This window comes from Aquila chrysaetos, chromosome W, assembly GCF_900496995.4.
Source record: "Aquila chrysaetos chrysaetos chromosome W, bAquChr1.4, whole genome shotgun sequence".
Classification (NCBI taxonomy): domain Eukaryota; kingdom Metazoa; phylum Chordata; class Aves; order Accipitriformes; family Accipitridae; genus Aquila; species Aquila chrysaetos.
The window spans coordinates 7,567,851-7,590,035 of NC_054457.1; the positions used below are offsets into that span (position 1 = coordinate 7,567,851).

The 22,185-nt window shown below is 44.1% G+C and overlaps 1 protein-coding gene across 1 annotated transcript in view; it reads left to right on the forward strand.

Annotated features, from left to right (window-relative positions):
* The window catches only part of LOC121232753 (NAD(P) transhydrogenase, mitochondrial-like), a 59,875-nt gene that overhangs the window by 1,006 nt on the left and 36,684 nt on the right, over nt 1-22,185 (forward strand).

Genomic DNA, 22,185 nt, shown 5'->3' on the forward strand with positions numbered 1-22,185 from the left:
TTTAGTGCAGATAACGGACAGATTCAAGTATTTTCGGGGGGGGGGGGGAAGGAGAGGGGAAGGGGGGCATCCTTGGTTCCAGCTTACGATGTGAGCCAGGTGTATGAAAATCAGAACTGACATTTTTTTGCTCTGTCCTACACTGTGCATAGCCTGACAGCTAGAAGACTGGAGAATATGTAAAACTGGTTTAATGATGTTTTTGTCCATTATCCTGCATGGGTCATGTCTCCCTGAAGGAATTTAGAGACCTGAGGAGATTGAAGTAGACGGATGCCTGTAATCTTGAGAGCAGACAACAGACGACCCTTTATTGCTAAAACACACACGTACTTATAGTCACATATTCTGCAAAGTCACTGTACACGCGCACAAGCATAAAATATGATTGGTTATATCAACACTGTACACGCGCATAAACATAAGATATAATTGGTTATACTAACTCTGTACACGCGCATAAACATAGGACATAATTGGTTATGCCAACTAAAACATGCGAAACTTGTCTCAGTCTAATTGGTCAAGATAAACTGCCGAATTGAGGTTCTTTGTGCCAAGTTCCCTTTATTGTGGAACGCGCACCTGTGTTCTTCTAATTGGCATCTTTCTTTTTTTGTCGTCTTGTTTATTCTGTTCAAGGTCTTCTAAAGGCGTCTGGAATGCTCTTGCGACTGTTAGCTAAATATGTGTCCACAATTCCCCCTTTTTTGTTTTTTTGACAATTAACAACATGCTGTATTGCCCTTTGCAAAAACCTATGAACACAGTTAATTAAACACGGCAAAAGCAACATTATACCTAATAAAATACATAAGAATAAAAGACACACAAAAAGAGGTTTGATTAATAGCTTTAGCCACTGTCACCCAAACATTCTTACTGTCCCACGGTGTTAAATGATGTGGATCAATCACCGATGTCACTGTCATGCTGCTTACTACAGTCAGTGTGTTCCATATCAATCTCAGCATAAGGTTTCGTCCATTTAGTTGGAATCCACTTTGGCCCATTTTCTGTAATGACACAAGCATAACCTCGGCCCCACGTTATTATCAATGCTTCTTTGGCATCAGCATTATCTATTTGCTTTTCAATAGCATCTCGCAGACGATCAATAAAGGACATATAAGGTTCCGTATTACCCTGCCTTATACTTGTAAATGATTGTTGTGGCTTTCCAGCTTCAGGCAAGGTTACCATTGCCTTCAGAGCTAAGGAAGCTGATTCTTGTAATGCTTCCACCGGTAGCCTTGCTTGCCTATTAACATCTGCAAAGTCACCAGTCCCCATCATTTGTGCAGAAGTGATCATATACCGCGGATCTCCTTCTGGGCGGTCCAAATTTCTTAGTGCCGCTAAATCACATAATTCTGCCCATTTCACCTTCCATAATAGACGCTGAGTCGGGGTTAAAATCATTGTAGCCAATTGTGTACAGTCAAAGCCCGTTAAAATTTGACCAGAAAATATATTCTCCAATAACGCCTGACTAAACGGAGCAGACAGTCCATTAGCCATTATTGTTTTCCGTACTTCTTTTATTAAATCCCAATTGAAAGGTTGCCACACGTTTGGGGCATTCTGCCTGACTGTAACTGGAAAAGCCACAGGATTTAGACCTTCAGTTAACATTTTATCATTTATGTCCTTCCATCGCTTTTTTATAGCTTCTCCTGGGGATGTATCTGCCTCATAGGGAGGTGCAGAGGGGATAGGTCTCTGCTCGAGAGGCAGGTTACTTAAAGGTTGATCGTTGCCTCCATTAATGACATCTCCCTCGGTGTTTAATTGCTCATCACTGTCCGAATTATTTACCACCTGGCCACACACACTTTTCTTTTTTTCTGGGGTATCTTCAATTGAAATTTTTACAGCAGCAGCCACCTCCTTTTCTGCCTTAAGGGCTTTCAACATTTCCAGCACCAGTCTCCACGTAGCGGAGATTTTCTGAGCCTTCACGTCCCCACGCGATATAAAGTCCCAAATTACTTTTCCCATTTCTTCTCAATTTTTAATTTCAAAGACTTCTACATTCTAAGTGGGGGCACCATGGTCCTTAAGCCACTTCAGCATCAGACGTAAAGTATTTGAATCATACTTAACCCCTCTCACGGAGAGGATATGCGAAAGCATTTGTACAATTGCCCCTTCTTCCACAGACATCTGGGCACCCATTTTAATCCTTCTAGCTGCTCACCTTACTTCCAAACGAGCAGGGTGATTGATCTCCCGGGAGAAGGTTGTCCGCTCAGTCCAGCTGGCTAGACGATCGTTCGGCTAGAGTCTCCTCCGGACGCACTTCCAGCAATTCCAGCGTTTTCTCGGCCCGCAATCACGTCGGGGTCACCATTTGAGGAGATTGAAGTAGACGGACGCCTGTAATCTTGAGAGCAGACAACAGACGACGCTTTATTGCTAAAACACACACATACTTATAGTCACATATTCTGCAAAGTCACTGTACACGCGCACAAGCATAAAATATGATTGGTTATATCAACACTGTACACGCGCATAAACATAGGACATAATTGGTTATGCCAACTAAAACATGCGAAACTTGTCTCAGTCTAATTGGTCAAGATAAACTGCCGAATTGAGGTTCTTTGTGCCAAGTTCCCTTTGTCGTGGAACGCGCACCTGTGTTCTTCTAATTGGCATCTTTCTTTTTTTGTCTTCTTGTTTATTCTGTTCAAGGTCTTCTAAAGGCGTCTGGAATGCTCTTGCGACCGTCAGCTAAATATGTGTCCACAGAGACCCTGCTTCAGTGCTGATCTAGGGTCTTCTCAGTCTGGGACAGATTAATGTGGAGAGTTAGACTGATTGTACATGTGATGTTCGGTTCTTCTACACATGCACAGGAGGTACTTGTCCTGGGTTCAGCTGGGATAGAGTTAATTTTTACAGGAACCTGGGAGGTGGGGGGGCATAGCCGGGGCAGCTGACCTGAACTAGCCAAGGAGCTATTCCATACCATGTGACATCATGCCCAGTATATAACTGGGGAGTGGGTCGGGGGGAGGGCGCTCTGTCTCTCTCTCGACTTTCGGTGGGGGAAGTGGCGGAGCATCGGGTTCCGGGTGGTGAGCAGTTGCACTGTGCATCACTTTTTTTTGTATACTCTTTCATTAGTACCGTCGTTGTTGTTGTAACTTTTTTTTGTGTTGTCCCAGTAAACTGCCCTTATCTCAACCCTCGAGGTTCCAGTTTTTTTTCTTTTCTCTCCTCCGTCTCCCCCCTATCCCACCGGAGGGGGGCGGGAGGAGTGAGCGAGCGGCTGCGTGGTCCTTTGTTACCGGCTGGGCTGAAACCACGACAGTACTGCATTAGATATTTTGGAGCCTTAGAAAAGTTAGCACTGTTTGAACAGAAGTGTCTGGTTGTAAAAACACAGGACATAAGATTAGACCATATAACTCAGAGAAGCCTTTGTTGCATGGAATTTCTGGCAATACTAACAGTGGCTGGTGCATTTTGGGGTCCTTCCAAATCAATGTTTGGGGCTTCTGAAGAAATGTGATGAGAGGAAGAGTTTCTTTACTCTGAGGGCTCCTGGTAATCTGTATTGTATGGCTTTTTACCACAGTTGCATGGTGAAACCTGAATTTCTTTGCTCTGACTGACAGCCCAGGGATCTGGGGACTGTCAGAACTGATCAGGTAATGGTTTTGCCATCCCATGAATTTGTGGTGCTTCAATTATTTTTTTTTTTCCCTCCATATTCAGTATCTGAATGAGACAGACATCTATCTGTCTGTCTTGATATGGCAAATTGTCTCTTGGTTGGGAGTGTTAACCTGGGATGTAGGAAACTAGGTTCAAAGTCCTTTCTCAGATGTCCCAGGTAAGTGCTGCTGTTGTTTGAGTTTGGAATCAATCTTTGTATTTGACTTTGACCACAAATTTGATCATGAAACTGAAAGATCTCTTCAGTTTTACTGAAATCAATATGCTCGTGTGTGTGTGTGTGTTTTTTTCTTGTTTTTATGAATCAGTTTTCAGAAATTTTTCCACAAGGATGGAGAACTCTGATTAGCGTCATGTGTTTAAGCATTCAGTGCTGTCCCTTCAGATCTCTCATGTGGAAGCCCTTATTTAAGGGAGAGTAGCATTCATGCAATGTAGTTATTTAATGCTGAGAATTATAGGTTTGATAAGTCTTTTGGTTGATAATTAAGCTGTCCTTATAGTTCATTTTGGTAACATGAGATTTGTCATTCAGTAGAGGACAAATCAAGGATAAAACAGAAATTGAATGACAAATTAGTAGCAGTACTATTGCCTATGTATACTTTTTACGTGCTCTTGAATCAAAATTTAACAGCATATACAATAACTACGTTTTATTCTTGCTTTTAGAAATTATCTTTGATTATAGTGACACTTGGTAAAATCACTGTAATACTAAGAAGAGTAAGTTTTCCAAAAAGATTAGTGTCACAGTAATTCTTCTTAAGACTCTAGTTATTACTTCCATTCTCTCAGATTAGTTTACGTTTAGTCCAGGATATGTTATATACAGGAGTAACAGCTGCCTGGGGAGTGAAGAGATTTGGAGTCGGTTGAAAAGTAAACTTGGAGGATGGATACTTTTCTTATTGCTATTTATTTTGCTGCTGTTTTCTTTGTTTACTTAGAAACATAGGAATTTTCATACAGGAATAAACAAGTATTCCAGTAACCTATCTCAAATAGTCACTAGCACCAGGTGCTTCAGAAACAGATGCAAAACTTTCCCAAACCCTGGGAAAGGTGCTTATGGAGTGACCAATTCTGAGGCTTCCAATATGCTTCCAGATTGGTTTGTCCTACAGCTCTGTGACTTTTACCCCTCTCTATCTTAGGATTTTTAATGTCCTTTTTATTTTTCTGCCTTTTTCTCAAAATTTCCTTTTTGTTTTTTTCTAAACCTTGCAGAACTTTTAAACTTATAACAGTTTATTGTCAATTAATTCTCTAGCTAAGCTGTACATTATTTATAAACCATAGACATTCTCTTTAAATTTCTTTGGGTTTTTTGTATCTCCTTACTTGTGTAAGAAGAGGTGTTTGTTTAATCTTCTGTACCATTCCTTTTTTTTTTTTCTCCCCAAACATCATATTGCTGTTCTTCGGAATATGTCCTCACCTTCAGAACAGGTGAGGTGGTTTGTTTAAAGCTGACGTTAGAGTACCTTAGAAGATAGACAGGTTTTGTATCCTGTTTTCCCATCCCAGAACATGTGGCATATAGTCAAAACTTCTCCTTTCTCTAAGTCAATCTCTAATATTTGTTGACAATATTTTGCTACAGGCTACTTCCCGAAATCAGGTTAAGGAGATAAAACCCTGTATTTTTCTCTTTTTCTACATACAATGTTCTGAGTTTTCTTGACAGTTTTAATTTAGGATCCTCTCTAAACGCTCAGTTTGTAGATGGAAGTTAAATGGAGAAGATTGCTTTTATAGTTATTTTTGTTTGATTTCTAAAGCTTGGAGATGTAGATTACCTACTTATTTTGTTTACTTGAAGTTTGAGACTGTGCTTTGCACATGTCCTCATTGTGCAGTGGAGATTATGTTAAGGGGGTGAGAAAGCATAGTAATAAGAGTGGCTTACTTAAAAATACAGTAGTATTCTTAGTTTTTCTAAATTCTAATTAACGTACATTGCATACTAAGATTCTAAGGCCTGTGAAATTTAATGGTTCTACTTTTGATGCACAAAGCGATTGCTTACCACCTGCTGTCTGATGCTCAGCCAGTCCCCGAGCAGCGATCCGCACCTCCCGGCCAAGTCCCCCCAGTTTATATACTAGGCATGCACGTCACGTGGTATGGAATATTCCTTTGGCCACTTTGGGTCAGCTGCCCTGGCTGTGTCCCCTCCCAACTTCTTGTGCCCCTCCAGCCTTCTTGCTTGACTTAGTATAAACGCTACTTAGCAACAACTGAAAACATCAGTGTGTTATCAACATTATTCTCATACTAAATCCAAAATACAACATTATACCAGCTACTAGGAAGAAAATTAACTCTATCATCTCGGCCGAAACCAGGACAGTATCCACCCTTTATTCTATACCATTTACGTCATGCTCAGGTCCCACACTTTCCAATACATCCCAGTTAATCGCCATCACCATTCTGTCTTTTGAGATATATATCTGTGTGTGTGTGTGTATATATCTCTCTCTCATTCCCTTAGTCTATGGCCATCCCTATAAAATGTCTGTTGAGTTCATTTAGTCCATGACTTTGGGCTCCATCTATTATAACGGTGTTTCTGGGCAGGAGGGATGGTGCGAAGTCCTCTCAGTCGGCACAGCAGGATCGGGCTTCAGTGCGGTGTGGTGAGTGGGTGACATTGGACGCAGCAGGAGGATGGTGTGAAATGTTGGATTGTTGCATGCTGAAGGCAGTTCTGGTCCCACCACTACTGCATTTTGCTCAGTTTTATCAAAGTTCATTCTTGCTTGATCTAAGTGATTCTTACTGTAATACCATTGATATAGCATATAACATTTATAGTAGTGATGAGATACAGCGGCAGGGTTATATAGCAACTAACATCATACAACTTAATTCACTGGCTATTCTCACCTAAAGTCAAATCCCCTTGAGGCACACATCGGACTTCCGCATCATTCCACATCACCCACCAAGTGCACCCAGGTCCTTGAGCAAAAGCAATCCCACGAATGGATTTGCCTTTGCCTGAGGCAGGCGTAACCCAGACTGTCTTCCCTAGCATGTTTTTTATGTGCACTACAGGGACTTTATGCCTTTCTACAGTACGTAAAAGTTCTGATTGGGCAGGGCCACCCCGATTGGCAGATCCTCTGGTGTTGACTAACCAGGTGGCTTTTGCTAAATGTGTATCCCAATGTTTGAAGGTCCCACCCCCCATTGCTCTCAATGTAGTCTTTAACAGTCCATTGTATTGTTCGATCTTCCCGGAGGCTGGTGCATGATAGGGGATGTGATACACCCACTCAATGCCATGCTCTTTGGCCCAGGTGTCTATGAGGTTGTTTCGGAAATGAGTCCCATTCTCTGGCTCCATTCTTTCTGGGGTGCCGTGTTGCCATAAAACTTTCTCTTCAAGGCCCAGGATAGTGTTTCCAGGCGGTGGCATGGGGCACGGGATATGTTTCCAGCCACCCAGTGGTTGCTTCCACCATTGTAAGCACATGGCACTTCCCTTGGCGAGTTTGTGGGAGTGTGATATAGTCGATCTGCCAGGCCTCCCCATATTTATATTTCAGCCATTGCCCTCCATACCACAGGGGTTTTAGCTGGTTGGCTTGCTTGAGTGCAGCACATGTTTCACATTCATGGATAACCTGTGCAATAGAGTCCATGGTCAAGTCCACCCCTTGATCACGAGCCCATCTATATGTTGCATCTCTTCCCTGATGGCCTGAGGTGTCATGGGCCCACCAAGCCATAAATAGCTCACCCTTATGTTGCCAGTCCAGATCCACCTCAGCCACTTCACTCTTGGCAGCCTGGTCCACCTGCTGGTTGTTTTGATGGTCTTCAGTGGCCTAACTCTTGAGTACATGGGCATCTACATGACAAAGTTTTACAACCAGATTCTCTAGCCGGGACGTAATATCTTGCCACAGTGTGGCAGCCCAAATGGGTTTACCTTTGCGCTGCCAGTTGCTCTGCTTCCATTGCTGTAGCCACCCCCATAGGGCATTTGCCACCATCCATGAGTCAGTATAGAGATAGAGCACTGGCCACTTTTTCAGCAATGTCTAACGCTAGCTGGATGGCTTTCACCTCTGCAAACTGACTCAATTCACCTTCTCCTTCAGCAGTTTCTGCGACTTGTCGTATAGGACTCCATACAGCAGCCTTCCACCTCCGATGTTTTCCCATAATGAGACAGGACCCATCAGTGAACAGAGCATATTGCCTCTCATTTTCTGGCAGTTTATTATACAGCGGGGCCTCTTCAGCCCGTGTCACCTCCTCCTCTGGCGACATTCCAAAATCTTTGCCTTCTGGCCAGTCCATGATCACTTCCAAAATTCCTGGGTGATCGGGGTTTCCTATGCAAGCTTGTTGTGTGATCCGTGCGACCCACTTACTCCACGTGGCATCGGTTGCATGACGTATAGAGGAGATCCTCCCTTTGAACATCCAGCCCAGCACCGGCAGTCGGGGTGCTAAGAGGAGCTGTGTTTCAGTACCAACCACTTCTGAGGCAGCTCAAACTCCTTCATATGCTGCCAATATCTCTTTTTCAGTTGGAGTCTAGCAAGCCTCGGATCCTCTGTATCCCCGACTCCAAAACCCCAGGGGTCGGCCTCGGGTCTCCCCGGGTGCTTTCTGCCCAAGGGCTACTGCATGAACAATCTCCCATTTAATTTGTTCAAAGGCTTGTTGTTGCTCAGGGCCTCATTTAAAATCATTCTTCTTCCGGGTCACTTGATAGAGAGGGCTTACAATCAGACTGTAATTTGGAATATGCATTCTCCAAAAACGCACAACACCTAAGAAAGCCTGTGTTTCCTTTTTGCTAGTTGGTGGAGACATAGCTGCTATTTTGTTGCTCACATCCATTGGGATCTGATGACATCTATCTTACCATTTTATTCCTAAAAACTGGATTTCCTGTGCAGGTCCCTTGACCTTACTTTCTTTTATGGCAAAACCAGCTTTCAGAAGGATTTGGATTATTTTCTTCCCTTTCTCAAAAACTTCTTCTGCCGTGTCGCCCCATACGATGATGTCATCAATGTATTGCAGGTGCTCTGGAGCTTCACCCTTCTCCAGTGCAGCCTGGATCAGTCCATGGCAAGTGGTGGGGCTGTGTTTCCACCCCTGGGGCAGTCGGTTCCAGGTATACTGGACGCCCTTCCAAGTGAAAGCAAACTGTGGCCTGCACTCTGCTGCCAGAGGAATTGAGAAAAACACATTAGCAATGTCAATTGTGGCATACCACTTGGCTGCCTTTGACTCCAGTTTGTATTGAAGTTCTAGCATGTCTGGCACAGGAGCATGACTTCATTCAGGCCACGATAGTCTACTGTTAGTCTGCACTCTGCATTAGACTTTCAGACTGGCCATATGGGACTGTTAAAGGGTGAGCGAGTTTTACTGGTCACTCCTTGGCTTTCCAGTCGACGAATCAACTTGTGGATGGGAATCAGGGAGTCTCAGTTCGTGCGATATTGCTGCCGGTGCACCATTGTGGTAGCAATTGGCACCTGTTGTTCTTCAACCCTCAGCAACCCCACAACCGAAGGGTCTTGAGAGAGACCAGGCAGGGTAGACAGCTGTTCAGTGCCCTCCGTCTCCAAGGCAGCTATACCAAAAGCCCATCGATACCCCTTCGGGTCCTTAAAATACCCTCTCCTGAGGTAGTCTATGCCAAGGATGCACGGAGCCTCTGGGCCAGTCACAATGGGGTGTTCCTGCCACTCATTCCCAGTTAGGCTTACTTCAGCCTCCAATACAGTTAACTCTTGGGATCCCCCTGTCACACCAGAGATACAGATGGGTTCTGCCCCTTTATAACTTGATGGCATTAGAGTGCACTGTGCACCAGTGTCTACTAGAGCCTTGTACTCCTGTGGGTCCGACATGCCGGGCCATCGAATCCACACAGTCCAATAGACCCAGTTATCCCTTTCCTCCACCTGGCTGGAGGCAGGGCCCCTCTAATTCAGGCCAGAGTATCCAGTATTCTCTTCTCGTAAAATTGGCTCAGAAGTCCCTTCAAGAGGATCAGAAGTAAGATCAGACCTTCTACTCTGTCTGGAAGCTGGAGGGGCATTTTTCCTGGGAGAATCCCCTTTTGTGGTGGTTGTTCCTCGCCACTCACGTACCCGTGCATCTAGGACCGAGGTAGGTTTTCCATCCCACTTCCTCATGTCCTCTCTGTGGTCACACAGGTAAAACCACAGGGTACCCTGTGATGTGTACCTTCTATATTCTCTCTCTTGAGCAGAGGAACGCTCACTCCTAATAGCTGAGATATTGGTCCATAGAGGTGGGGAATACGACTTTTCGATCAGTTTTTCAGACATCTCAGGTTTTTTTTTTCCACACCTGAAGCACGGGCTTGTAGGGAGGAGGAGAGATTTTCTTTGTATTGCCAGAGTTGGCGAGCCATTTCATCCACCGTCGGTGCCTCTTCGTCTTTCCAGGTCAGTACTGCCAATGGGTTGGCATACGACAATGGTGCGCTCCGTACAAACTTCTGCCACATGGGTCGTGTACATTGGATTTTGTCTGGATCTTTGGGTAATTGTGCATTGTCCAGGTCTCAATAAATCATCTCTAGCATGGCTAATTCCCTCAGATATTGGATACCTGTCTCCATGGTGGTCCACTTGCCTGGTTGACATATAACAACTTCCTTGAAGGGGTACCTTTCCTTCATGCTTGGCAGGAGTCACCTCCAGAGGCTGAGGGCTTGTGTCCCTTTTCCAATTGCCTTGTCAGTGTCCCCTTCCCTGGAAAGGGATCCCAGCTGCTTGGCTTCCCTACCCTCCAATTCCAGGCTACTAGCCCCATTGTCCCAGCATCAGAGCAGCCAGATGATAATGTGCTCACCTGGACAACAGCTGAAATCTTTTTGCATATCCTGCAGCTCACTCAGGGATGGGGATCGGGTGATTACCTCTGGTTCTGCCTCTTCCTCCTGTTCTTGTGATGACTCTGGTTCCTCTTCACCCTTCACTAAGTGAACTGATTTTTTTGTATATTTCTTCTTCTGTATGGGGGTGACTGATACTGACACAGGTTGGTTCTCTGGTTCAGCTGCAGTGCCTGTTGTGGGGGTTAGAGTGGCCACAGTGCCTGTTGGTCTGTTTTCCCTCTCTTCCCCCTGAAGGTGCTGCATAATATCGAGCAACGTTTGGTAGATACTGGTCAGGGCCCAGCAGAGTGTGGTAAGTTGTCACATCCTGAAACTAGAGAAATTCTGTCAAGATTGAGAATGCTTTTCTAGTCATCTGAAAAAGTTCTGCCCCAAAAGGAGATGTTTTCTTTTGTATTGTACTTATGCCTGATCACTGCACAGAAAATATCCTTTGTGTGCTTTCAATTGAAGACTCCAGGTATAGCACTGGATAAACACAGAAGTGCAAACCCTCTCAAATAAGGTGTGGGGGAAAAAAAAATTATCCAAAGATTATTCACGCTCCTCATAATTTGTTTTATCTCAATTTAATCAGTTTTGTCTCATTTGACTGACCTTTAATCAAATATGTTGCAGTCAGGATCATACTTTGGCCCAACACTGGAAAAGCCTGGAGTCCAATAAAAATGAAATATGACAGCATTAGTGTATTAGTAAGGTAAGAAAGTCTGCTGAAGGTATTTGGGGCACTAAAGATGAAAATTTACCATAAAGAATTGCAAAAGGACCCTTAAAAAAACCCAAACAAAACAAAAAAAATCAAGTGAGCAGACAATAAGGCTGCAGATAAAATTTCAGTGGAGATTAAATTTAATGTGATATAAATGGGAAAAGGCAATCCTAAGTTTACATATAAAAGGACGGGCTCTGAGCTGACTACCATCACCTAGGAATGAGATCTTGGTGTTATGATTGACAGTTCCATGAAAACATATTCTATGTTCAGTAATAGTTTAAGCAGTATATCAAATGTTAGAAATTTCTAGGAAAGGAACAAGAACAAAACAGAAGATAGAACTATACTGCTGGATGTATTTGTGGTTAACCTGAATTTTGAATACTATATGCAGTTCTACACAGGCCACACCACTGACAGGATCCTCCTCGTCAAGCTGCCTAGAGACGTGGATGGTTAGTGTGGCCAAAGTAGAGCCTAAGCAAACCATAGTACTAGATTGCTTATGCTCGAATTCAAAACAAAGTAATACAGTATAACTGTAGAAGCATTTTTGTACTCAGTGGCCCGGTGAAAGTAGTATTGTCACAGCTAGTAACAGTGTTATAGTAGCTTAAACAGAATCCATTGTATAGTCACTTCCTAGCTCAAACAAAATTCATTGTATAGCATTAATAGAAAGACTTGCTAAAGTCTTAGGCCACGAGTGGTGAACTTGTGCTGAACTTGTACTTAGTTACATGAAGGGAGGCCCCAAGAAGGTGCATCCTGTGAAAAATAAGGTAGCCACATCTGTTGGCAGAAGCTGCATCCTCAAGATAAGAAAAGGAACGGCCCGCCTGGAGACAGAAAAAGGATCCAATGAGGAACAAGATGATCGCAGACTTTAGTCTTTGCCTGTCCCATATCCCTGAGGACTGCGAACTCCACCAGTGCACGATCACTGCAGCCCAGGCTGCCTCCAGTCTTGACGTCACCAATTAGCTCACTTGCGTTGGTGACCATCAGGTCCAGTATCGCATCCCCTCTGGTAGGGCTGTCTATTACCTGGCTTAAGAAGTTATCCTCAATGCACTCCAGGAGTCTCCTGGATCGCCTGCAGCTCGCTGTGCTACTTTTCCAGCAGATGTTGGGGGTGATTGAAGTCCCCCAGCAGGACGAGAGCCTGCGAGCGCGATGCCTCCTGTAGCTGGAGTAAGAAGGCTTTGTCAGTAGGTTCCCCTTGATCAGGCGGCCTGTAGGAAACACCAACCATAAGGTTCCCTTTGTTGCCTCGGTCTCTAATTGTTACCCATAAGCTTTCAACCTGCTCATGGCTATTCTTCAGAGACAGCTCTTCACAAGCTATCCATTTCTTGATGTAGAGAGCAACCCCTCCGCCCCTCCTTCCTCGCCTGTCCCTTCTGAACAGCCTGTAGCCATCGATAGCTGTGTTCCAGTCATGGGATTCGTTCCACCAAGTTTCAGTAATGGCAACTAGGTCATCGCTTTCTAGCAGCACGGTGGCTTCCAGCTCCTCCTGTTTGTTGCCCATGCTGCGTGCATTGGTGTAGAGGCACTTCAGCTGGGCTGTTGGCTGTGTCACCTTTTTAGAGGAACACCCCTTAATTCCTTTGAGGTATTATTTCACTGGTGTTTCCCTGTTGGCTCCTATTACCTCAGGAGCCCCTGGCTCCTCTCTGTAAGACTTCAAGCGTGCTCCAGTGTACCCAGTATGTCTCAGAGCAACAGGCTGAGGGCCCTCGCTAGCACCCTGTCCCTCTAACCTTGGCGTGTCATCCGTTGGCTTGCCACGGGCGAGCCTGATATTATCCCCCTCCCCCTTCAAGTCTAGTTTAAAACTCTGTCAACGAGCCCTGCTAGCTCGTGAGCAAAGACCCTCTTCCCCCTTTGAGAAAGGTGAATCCCATCCGACGGCAGCAGGCCTGGTGCTGTGTAGACCATCCTGTTATTGAAAAACCCAAAATTCTGGCAGTGACACCAGCCACAGAGCCATGTATTAATAGACTGAGTCCGTCTGTTTCTTCCAATGTCACTGCCTGCAACTGGAAGGATAGAGGAAAAAATTACCTGTGCTCCAGATTCCCTTACCAACTGTCCCAAGGCCCTGAAGTCTCTTTTGATTGCCCTTGGACTACGTGTTGCGACTTCATCGCCACCCACATGGAAGAGCAATAATGGGTAATAGTCAGTGGGCCGTACCAGACTAGGAAGTTTCCTAGTGATGTCCTTAACTCGGGCCCCAGGGAGGCAGCAGACTTCCCTAAGAGGAGGGTCTGTCCAGCATATTGGACCCTCTGTTCCCCTCAGAAGGGAGTCACCTACAACTATAACCCGTCTTTTGTTCCTCATGGAGGTGGTCGTGATATTGGAGGGTAGGCCTTTCTGACCTTGGCAGCACCTCTGGTGTAGATGAGATGGACCATCATCCACTGACTGGCCTTCCACATCCAGAGCCTCATGCCTATTGTACAGAGGCACCTGGGAAGGTGAGGTAGGCAAGGAGGGGGTTCGCCTGCCGCCCCGAGTGTGGACTTGCCTCCATTCACGCCTTTCCTTTAAGCTACTGCCTTCTGCCTGGTGGGGAGAGGATACAGGATCCCCTTGATCTTGTGGTTTTTTCTGGTGGCTGTTCCTGTTTCTGTCTCGGGGAGGGCAGAGCATGGTTCCACCAGTCTATCTCTTTCTCAGACTCCCTGATGCTCCTTAGCCTTTCTACTTCCTCTCATAGCTCTGCCACCAAGCTGAGCAGATCATCTACTTGGTCACACCTCACAGCTGTTCTCACTACTGCCATCCATTACTAGTGAAAGGCTCTGGCATGCCCTGCAGCCTGAGACTTGGATGGCTGCATGTTTTTGTGGGAGCTCGCTCTGTCTGGGTAGCCACATCCATTCTGGTGAGTGCAAAGGACATAGCTTTTTGCTGGGTGGATACCATCGCTAAGCTCCTTCTGGGAGGGTGATGATGGCCAATTGAACTCACCTCTTAGAGCTGGTAGGGTGACGACACCCTTCCTGCACGCCCTTCTGCGCAAGCTGACGCGCCACACCTTGGCTGACACGCCCCGCTCTGTGATAGGCTGCTTTTTATAGGTGTGGGGGTGGCCACGGTTGCTCTGGCAATGCCCAGGCCTCGTCAGCATCTCTCATGAGAGCTGCTGGCTCCTGGTGGGTCTTGCTGCTGCCCTGGTGTTTCCCTGCCTCAGGGAATCCCCCTGTATGCCAAGATCTTCCACTGCACTGCGGATCGGGCTGTCTCCAGAGCTGTCTCTAGAGCAGCTCGCCTCGGTGACTCACGAAGTGATTCACAAGTGACCTGTATTGATTGGACTGTGACTTGTTTATAATACATCACTGATGGTGTTGTCCTAAAAGCGGATTCGTTACCCGGATAGACCAATCTCACACACTCAGGAGAGATATTGCTTTTTATTCAGGCCTAGGTGCTCAGTGGACTTTCCACAAATCAAACACACCAGGTTCATCAGGTGTGTCCCTTTTATACAGTAACAATTGCGTATAATTCATTAAACTACTCTTACCTAGTACACATTCAATCTATCTAACACATATGCATAGGTTTATATAACCATGACACATCAAATGTCTTCTCCACATGTGTGGGGGTCTCGGGTGGTCTTCGGTGGTCGTTCGGGGAGATATCCCCCCTCACTTTGACCGCTAAGTCGCTCTGTGTCGGGTCAGTGGTTCATTTTCCTGCCAAGAAGGACATATCATCAATCAGGAAGAATAGAAAGGGTCAGAATGATCTTGGCTACTTCTCTAGGTATTATTAAAATTGTTTGCAGTTGAAAATGATTAACTTAATTTAAAACAGGATTTTCTCATCTACAACAGGATTTTCTATATCTGACATCAGTTTTTCCTCTTTGAGACTTATGATGGTATTTAATATCCATCCTAAGTCTCACAGCATTCCTTTGTAAATTCTTGGTCTACATAATGGCATGCACTGTATTATACAACAAGTTATCAAAATCAGAACTATAAACAACAGGATAAACACAAACAATTGTCTTTAACCAACTCATATTTGGGAGCCATGAAGTCAACCATGAAAAGTCCAGTCCTTCTCGTTCTGAAAAATCAGAGGCTAATTCTTTCAATCGCTGTATCTTTTTCTCCACCAATTGTGAATTATCAGAAAGATTAAAACAGCACATTCCCTTAAATTCCTCACAGGCATGATTATGTCTTAGTAACAGATAAGCTATAGCTGCCTGGTTCTCTAGGGTTGCCTCTCTAATCTGGGTCATTTCTGTTCCAAGAGCCGTCAGAGCTTGTGATGTATAATTAATGTCTTTGACCAAAGCACAAGCAATTCTTTTTAGGGTATGATAATTCATGGCGACTCCTACTCTGGGTGTTAATATTGCTGCAGCTGTTATTTCACTTGCGCTGTAAAGAGTAACTTGGGACTCACAATCTTCAGGCAATTGATGAGTTGTTCTTTTTTGCCTTTCCTCAATTTTCAAATCCTACTTGTTTAGGAGCAGTGGGGCTAATCTCCCAATTGAGCAAGGGCCTCCAGTGATTTTGGATGGGACATAAATATAGGCTAGTCACCCGCAAAGTAAAAACCATCCCAGAGTGTGGTGGGTTGACCCTGGCTGGATGCCAGGTGCCCACCAAAGCCGTTCTATCACTCCCCCTCCTCAGCTGGACAGGGGAGAGAAAATATAACAAAGAGCTTGTGGGTTAAGATAAGAACAGGAGAGATCACTCACCAATTACCATCATGGGTAAAACAGACTCAGCTTGGGGAAAATTAACTCACTTCATTACAAATCAACCAGAGTAGGGTAATGAGAAATAAAACCAAATCTCAAAACACCTTCCCTCCACCCCTCCCTTCTTCCTGGGCACAACTTCACTCCCGGATTCTCTACCAACCCCCCCCCCAGCAGCACAGGGGGACGGGGAATGGGGTTTACGGTCAGTTCATCACACGTTATTTTCTGCCGCTTCATCCTCCTCAGGGGGAGGACTCATCACACTCTTCCCCTGCTCCAGCGTGGGGTCCCTCCCACGGGAGACAGTCCTCCACGAACTTCTCCAACGTGGGTCCTTCCCACGGGCTGCAGTTCTTCACGAACTGCTCCAGCATGGGTCCTTTCCACGGCGTGCAGTCCTTCAGGAGCACACTGCTCCAGCGTGGGTCCCCCACGGGGTCACAAGTCCTGCCAGAAAACCTGCTCCGTGGGCTCCTCTCTCCACAGATCCGCAGGTCCTGCCAGGAGCCTGCTCCAGCGCGGGGTTCCCATGGGGTCACAGCCTCCTTCGGGAACCCACCTGCTCCGGCGTGGGGTCCTCCCTGGGCTGCAGGTGGATATCTGCTCCACCGTGGACCTCCATGGGCTGCAGGGGGACAGCCTGCCTCACCATGGTCTTCACCACGGGCTGCAGGGGAATCTCTGCTCCGGCGCCTGGAGCACCTCCTCCCCCTCCTTCTTCACTGACCTTGGTGTCCGCAGGGTTGTTTCTCTTACATGTTCTCACTCCTCTCTCCGGCTGCCGTTTTCTGTCTGTCCCAACTTTTTTTTCCTTCTTAAAAATGTTATCACAGAGGTGCTACCACTATCACTGATTGGCTCGGCCTTGGCCGGCGGCGGGTCTGTTTTAGAGCCAGCTGGTATCGGTGCTCTTGAACACAGGGGAAGCTTCCAGCAGCTTCTTACAGAAGCCACCCCTGTAACCCCCCCCCCCGCTACCAAAACCTTGCCACACAAAGCCAATACACAGAGGTAGTCGAGTGTGGGCCCAAGCATAACTTACATTTTCTGTTTCGTTACATGCTAAAGGGGGTTGCAATTGCATTGGATTGTCACACTTTGAAGAACAATTCACAAAAGTAGTGCAATGTCTTGCAGGTAGAGTTCCTCATACCTTTACTCTCAGCATTCCCCTTTCTTTAATTTTAGTAGTTCTTACCATATTGTACAAATTACTATATGTCATTTTGAATCCAAATGCTCAACATAGTATAATTTTTCAATATTTCTAATGGTGTTAGCATCCCAATTAGGCAAGAACTATACATTTCCCAACCGAATTTCCTGATCCTAAACAGAAGGTGGACATGCTGGTGACTTCTCTGGCCAAGAGTTCCCAAATATTGCAATTTTTATCCCATTGTGGCAACAGAAATTGAGGATTATTATTCTTCACCCAAATTATCAAAATATTTACAACTAGCAACTTCATTATTGTTTCTGCAAGAATACTATACTGTAACTTAATATTGGGTTTTCTTTAGTTTCAATTTTAAAGGTTCTTCTGACATGGAAGTCCACAAGGGGGACGGTATCTTCTTTAGCCTTGTATAGTGAATCCAGGATTCAACTCCCTGGAGCTTCACTGCAGTGTTTGTAGTCAGTAGTGCTTGATAGGGTCCTCTCCACTTCTCCGCGAGTGGTTCGTCTTTCCACGTCCACAGATATACTGAGTCTCCCGGCTTGAAGGGGTGTACTGGTGAATCCAAAGGCACAGGAACTTTAACCTGGATGTATCTATGGAGAGAGTTAATGACTTTGCCCAAAGATATTAAATAATCCCCCAAGATCTGTTCTCCTTTCAGGTTCATCTGACTATCTTTTCTTGTCAAATTTGTAACATGAGGCCTTCCATACAATATTTCAAATGGACTAATCTTCTCTTTTGTCCTTGCTGTTATTCTGATTCTAAGTAATGCCAGAGGCAAGACTTCAATCCATTTCATCTGAGTTTCCTGACATAATTTTCTAGTTTGTTGTTTAATTGTTTGATTCATACTTTCTACTTTCCCACTAGACTGTGGTCTCCATGGAGTGTGTAAATCCCATTTTATCTGTAAGAATTTAGAAATTTCCTGTATGATTTCTGCTACAAAATGGGGCCCCCTATCTGAAGAAAGTCCTTTGGGAACTCCAAACCTAGGTATTATTTCTTTCAAAAGCACTTTTAGTACCTCCCTGGCTTTGTTGGTGCGACATGGGAAAGCTTCTGGCCAACCTGAAAAGGTATCAACAATTACCAATAAATATTTATATCCTTTACACTTTGGTAATTCAGAGAAATCAATTTGCCAGTAATTCCCAGGTATAAAACCTCTTCTTACCTCTCCTGGTAAAGGTCTTTTTTGAATTTTGGGATTATTCTTCAAACAAATTTCACAACATTGTGTAATACCTTTAGCAATTTTTAGCATGTTAATGTCTATTGCATATGTTCTCACCATTTCTACCAGGGCCTCAGCTCCCATATGAGTGGTATCATGTGTTCCTTTCATAAGTTCCCTCATTATTTGAGGGGTAACTATACATTGTCCATCTGAAGTTTTCCATCATCTTTCAGGAGTCTTAATACATTTTAGAAATTCAGCCAATTTATCTTCTTTCTCTGTATATTCAGGGACATGAACATTAAAAGCTCTTTCAGGAACTAAGGTTGCAATGTTTGTAAATGAAGCGGCTCTTTTTGCAGTCTCATCGGCCTTTCGATTTCCTTTGATTATATCAGTCTGTCCAGATTGGTGTGCTCTGCAATGTATTACTGCCACTTCCTTTGGTTTATTGACTGCTTCGAGTAATCTCAAAATTTCTTTGCTATATTTTATAGGATTTCCTTGTAGTGATAATAATCTTCTCTCTTTCCAAATTGCACCATGTGCATGTATTATTCCAAAGGCATACTTTGAGTCAGTATAGATGTTGGCCCACTTTCCTTCCGAAATCTCTAAAGCTCGGGTTAATGCAATTAGTTCAGCCTTCTGAGCAGAAGTGTTCACTGGCAGCGACGTTGCCTCTATCTCTTCTTCCAGAGTAATGACAGCATATCCAGCTTTCCGTTCCCCATTGATGACAAAACTGCTTCCATTGGTGAACAGTTCCCAATCAGGATCTCATAAAGGGACATCTTTCAGGTCTGCATGGCTGGAATATACCTGCTCAATAGTTTGCAAGCAGTCACACATCAGTTCTTCTCTTTAGTGTAGGGGTAGCAGAGATGCTGGATTTAAGGCACTAGATATTTTCATTATTATGTCTTCTTGTTTGAGCAGTATTGCTTGGTACTGTACCATTCTGCTCAGGGACAGCCAATGATGTCCTTTCTGTTCTAACACTGCTGTAACAGCATGCAGCACATAGACAGTAATTTTCTGTCCCAAGGTCAGCTTTTGTGCCTCCTGTATCAACAATACAGCAGCTGCCACTGCCCTTAGGCATCCTGGCCACCTGGAGCTTACTTTATCTAGTTGTTTTGAAAAGTAAGCTACCGGCCTTTTCCAACTTCCCAAAGTCTGCACCAGTATTCCCAGTGCCTGATGTTCCCTTTCATGCACATAGAGTTCAAAAGGCTTCGTCAGATTCGGAAGGCCTAAAGCCGGAGCACTCATGAGAGCAATTTTTATTGCATCAAATCCTTTTCTACAATCTGGAGTCCATTCTAATAGCTCCCCTGGCCCCTTAACGGCTTCATACGGGGGTTTAGCCAGTAATCTGAAATTAGGAATCCACAAGCGACACCATCCGGCCATTCCCAGAAATGCTCGAAGTTCTCTTTTTGAGCAAGGAGGTGCAATTTGAACATGTCGCTTCCTTTCTTTCGATTCCTAACTTCCTCTCTCCCCGGGATATCTCAAATCCTAAATAAGTCACAGTTGTCTGAAAGACTTGCACCTTTTTCCGTGACACTCTATATCCTGCTTGCCCCCAAAAGTTTAATAAACTTATGGTTGATTTTTTTGCATTCCTCAGCCGTGTCTGCCCCCAGCAGTATGTCATCTACGTACTGTAACAAGGTAACATTAGCTTCCTTACCTTGCCACTGCTCCAGTTCTTTCACAAGTATGTTACCAAAAATCGTGGGGCTATTCTTGAATCCTTGGGGAAGCACTGTCCAGCATAACTGCATCTTTCATCCTGTCGAGGGACTTTCCCATTCAAAAGCAAACAGTTTCTGACTTTGTTCTTCTATAGGGATGCAGAAGAAAGTATCCTTCAAGTCCAGTACTGTAAAATAAACATTAGAATCAATAATAGTCATTAGCAAGGTATAGGGATTAGGTACCACTGGATGGACATCCACTACTATTTGGTTGATATCTCTTAGATCTTGTACTAATCTGTATTCCTGTGAATGTGGCTTTTTGACAGGTAGAACTGGAGTGTTATATTCTGACTGGCACTCTCGCAACAGTCCATACTTGAGGAAGTTGTTTATGATAGCTTCCAATTTTATAGGATACTGTTTTCGTCTTACTGGCTTAGCTCTTGTCTTCAATTCTATTTTTACCAGTTCAGCAGATTTAGCTCTTCCAGGTTTCTCAGTTGCCCATACAAAGGGAGTTACAGCATCTTCTATTTCTGCAACAGAGTTGACTTCCTTTTCTTTGTCTTCTGCTGTCCCAAGTAGTTCCTGTAACACATATATCTGTGCTTCCCAGGCATTATTTTGTGGAATAGGCTGCTTTTTATAGGTGTGGGGGTGGCCACGGTTGCTCTGGCAATGCCCAGGCCTCGTCAGCATCTCTCATGAGAGCTGCTGGCTCCTGGTGGGTCTTGCTGCTGCCCTGGTGTTTCCCTGCCTCAGGGAATCCCCCTGTATGCCAAGATCTTCCACTGCACTGCGGATCGGGCTGTCTCCAGAGCAGCTCGCCTCGGTGGCTTCTATTCCCTGTATGATATAATTTATTCCTTCCTTCTTTTGTATTTGTGCACTGCAAAAACTTCTAAAAGGAGAAAGGGAAGGTAGTACTCCAGTTTTTATTTTCTCAGTTCTTCTTGAGAAGCTTTTTGCCTTCTGTCCTGGAGCTACTTCCTTTCTAAAATTATGATTCATCTCTGTTATTCTAACATATTTCATTTTTCTAGCTTTTGTTTCTGCTTTTAAAAGACAAGAGAGCTCATTTCTACTGAGTTTGTTTAATGAAAACCAAAAGCAGGACTTTATTGTGTAGTAATTAGGAGAAGAGGTGAGGGGAAAGTTCTCCTCAAATGATGAGGGTAATTTGTATGAGTGACAGCAACAGTTACCATAGCTTTCAAGTGGCTAGTGCTGCTGTGATAGGGATGCCCTGAGTTGCACAGTGATGCTTAGATGTGGTGTATGCTGATGAAGCAAATCTCTGCAAAGCATTGTTACCTTTGTGGGTCTGTTGTTTTAGATGCACATTCTTGCTCCTGTTATGACTTTGTGTTCCTTTAAAGCATGTTTTTCTGAATTTGATTTTGTGTTGTAATTTAATGAATTTTAAATGTTCTCCAACATATTAAATACAAAACCACTTGCGGTCTCAAATTATTTCTTACCATTTTATTAGTTTAATTTCAAAGAGAAAGCTAAAATAAAATTTAAAAAAAAGTAAAAATAATTAGAAGTAATGCACTTCTTTGGTCATCTTTCATTCTGTCTTCTTTTTGGATGTGTTCAATCATTAGTTTTTTTTAAATGGGTGAGACAACTGACAAGTACAGGTAGATATTTAAGTACCAGTTCTTAGCAACTCTGTATTGTTTTAGATTAACAACTCTCATGATACTATCAACTTATGTTCTGAAAATACATTTTCAGATGTTCAATTTTAAGCACCTTGCAGTCCCAGTTTTATTTCATAGAGAGATTTAGATTTAAAAATATCAAAATTATTCAATTCCTCAAAGTTCTTATAGTATGGTATGTTTTTGGCTTTGTTTTGCTTGTTTCTATCTTAAAAAACAAACAGGAAAAAAAATTGAAAAGCAGGCCTTCCTAAAACATGCAACACATTACTAGTCTGGTAGAATTTTTGTAGCAAAATGCATAGTATTGGTGGCCAAATTAAAAGCAGATTTGTAATTTAAAAGAAGCCTTTCATCCTTTTT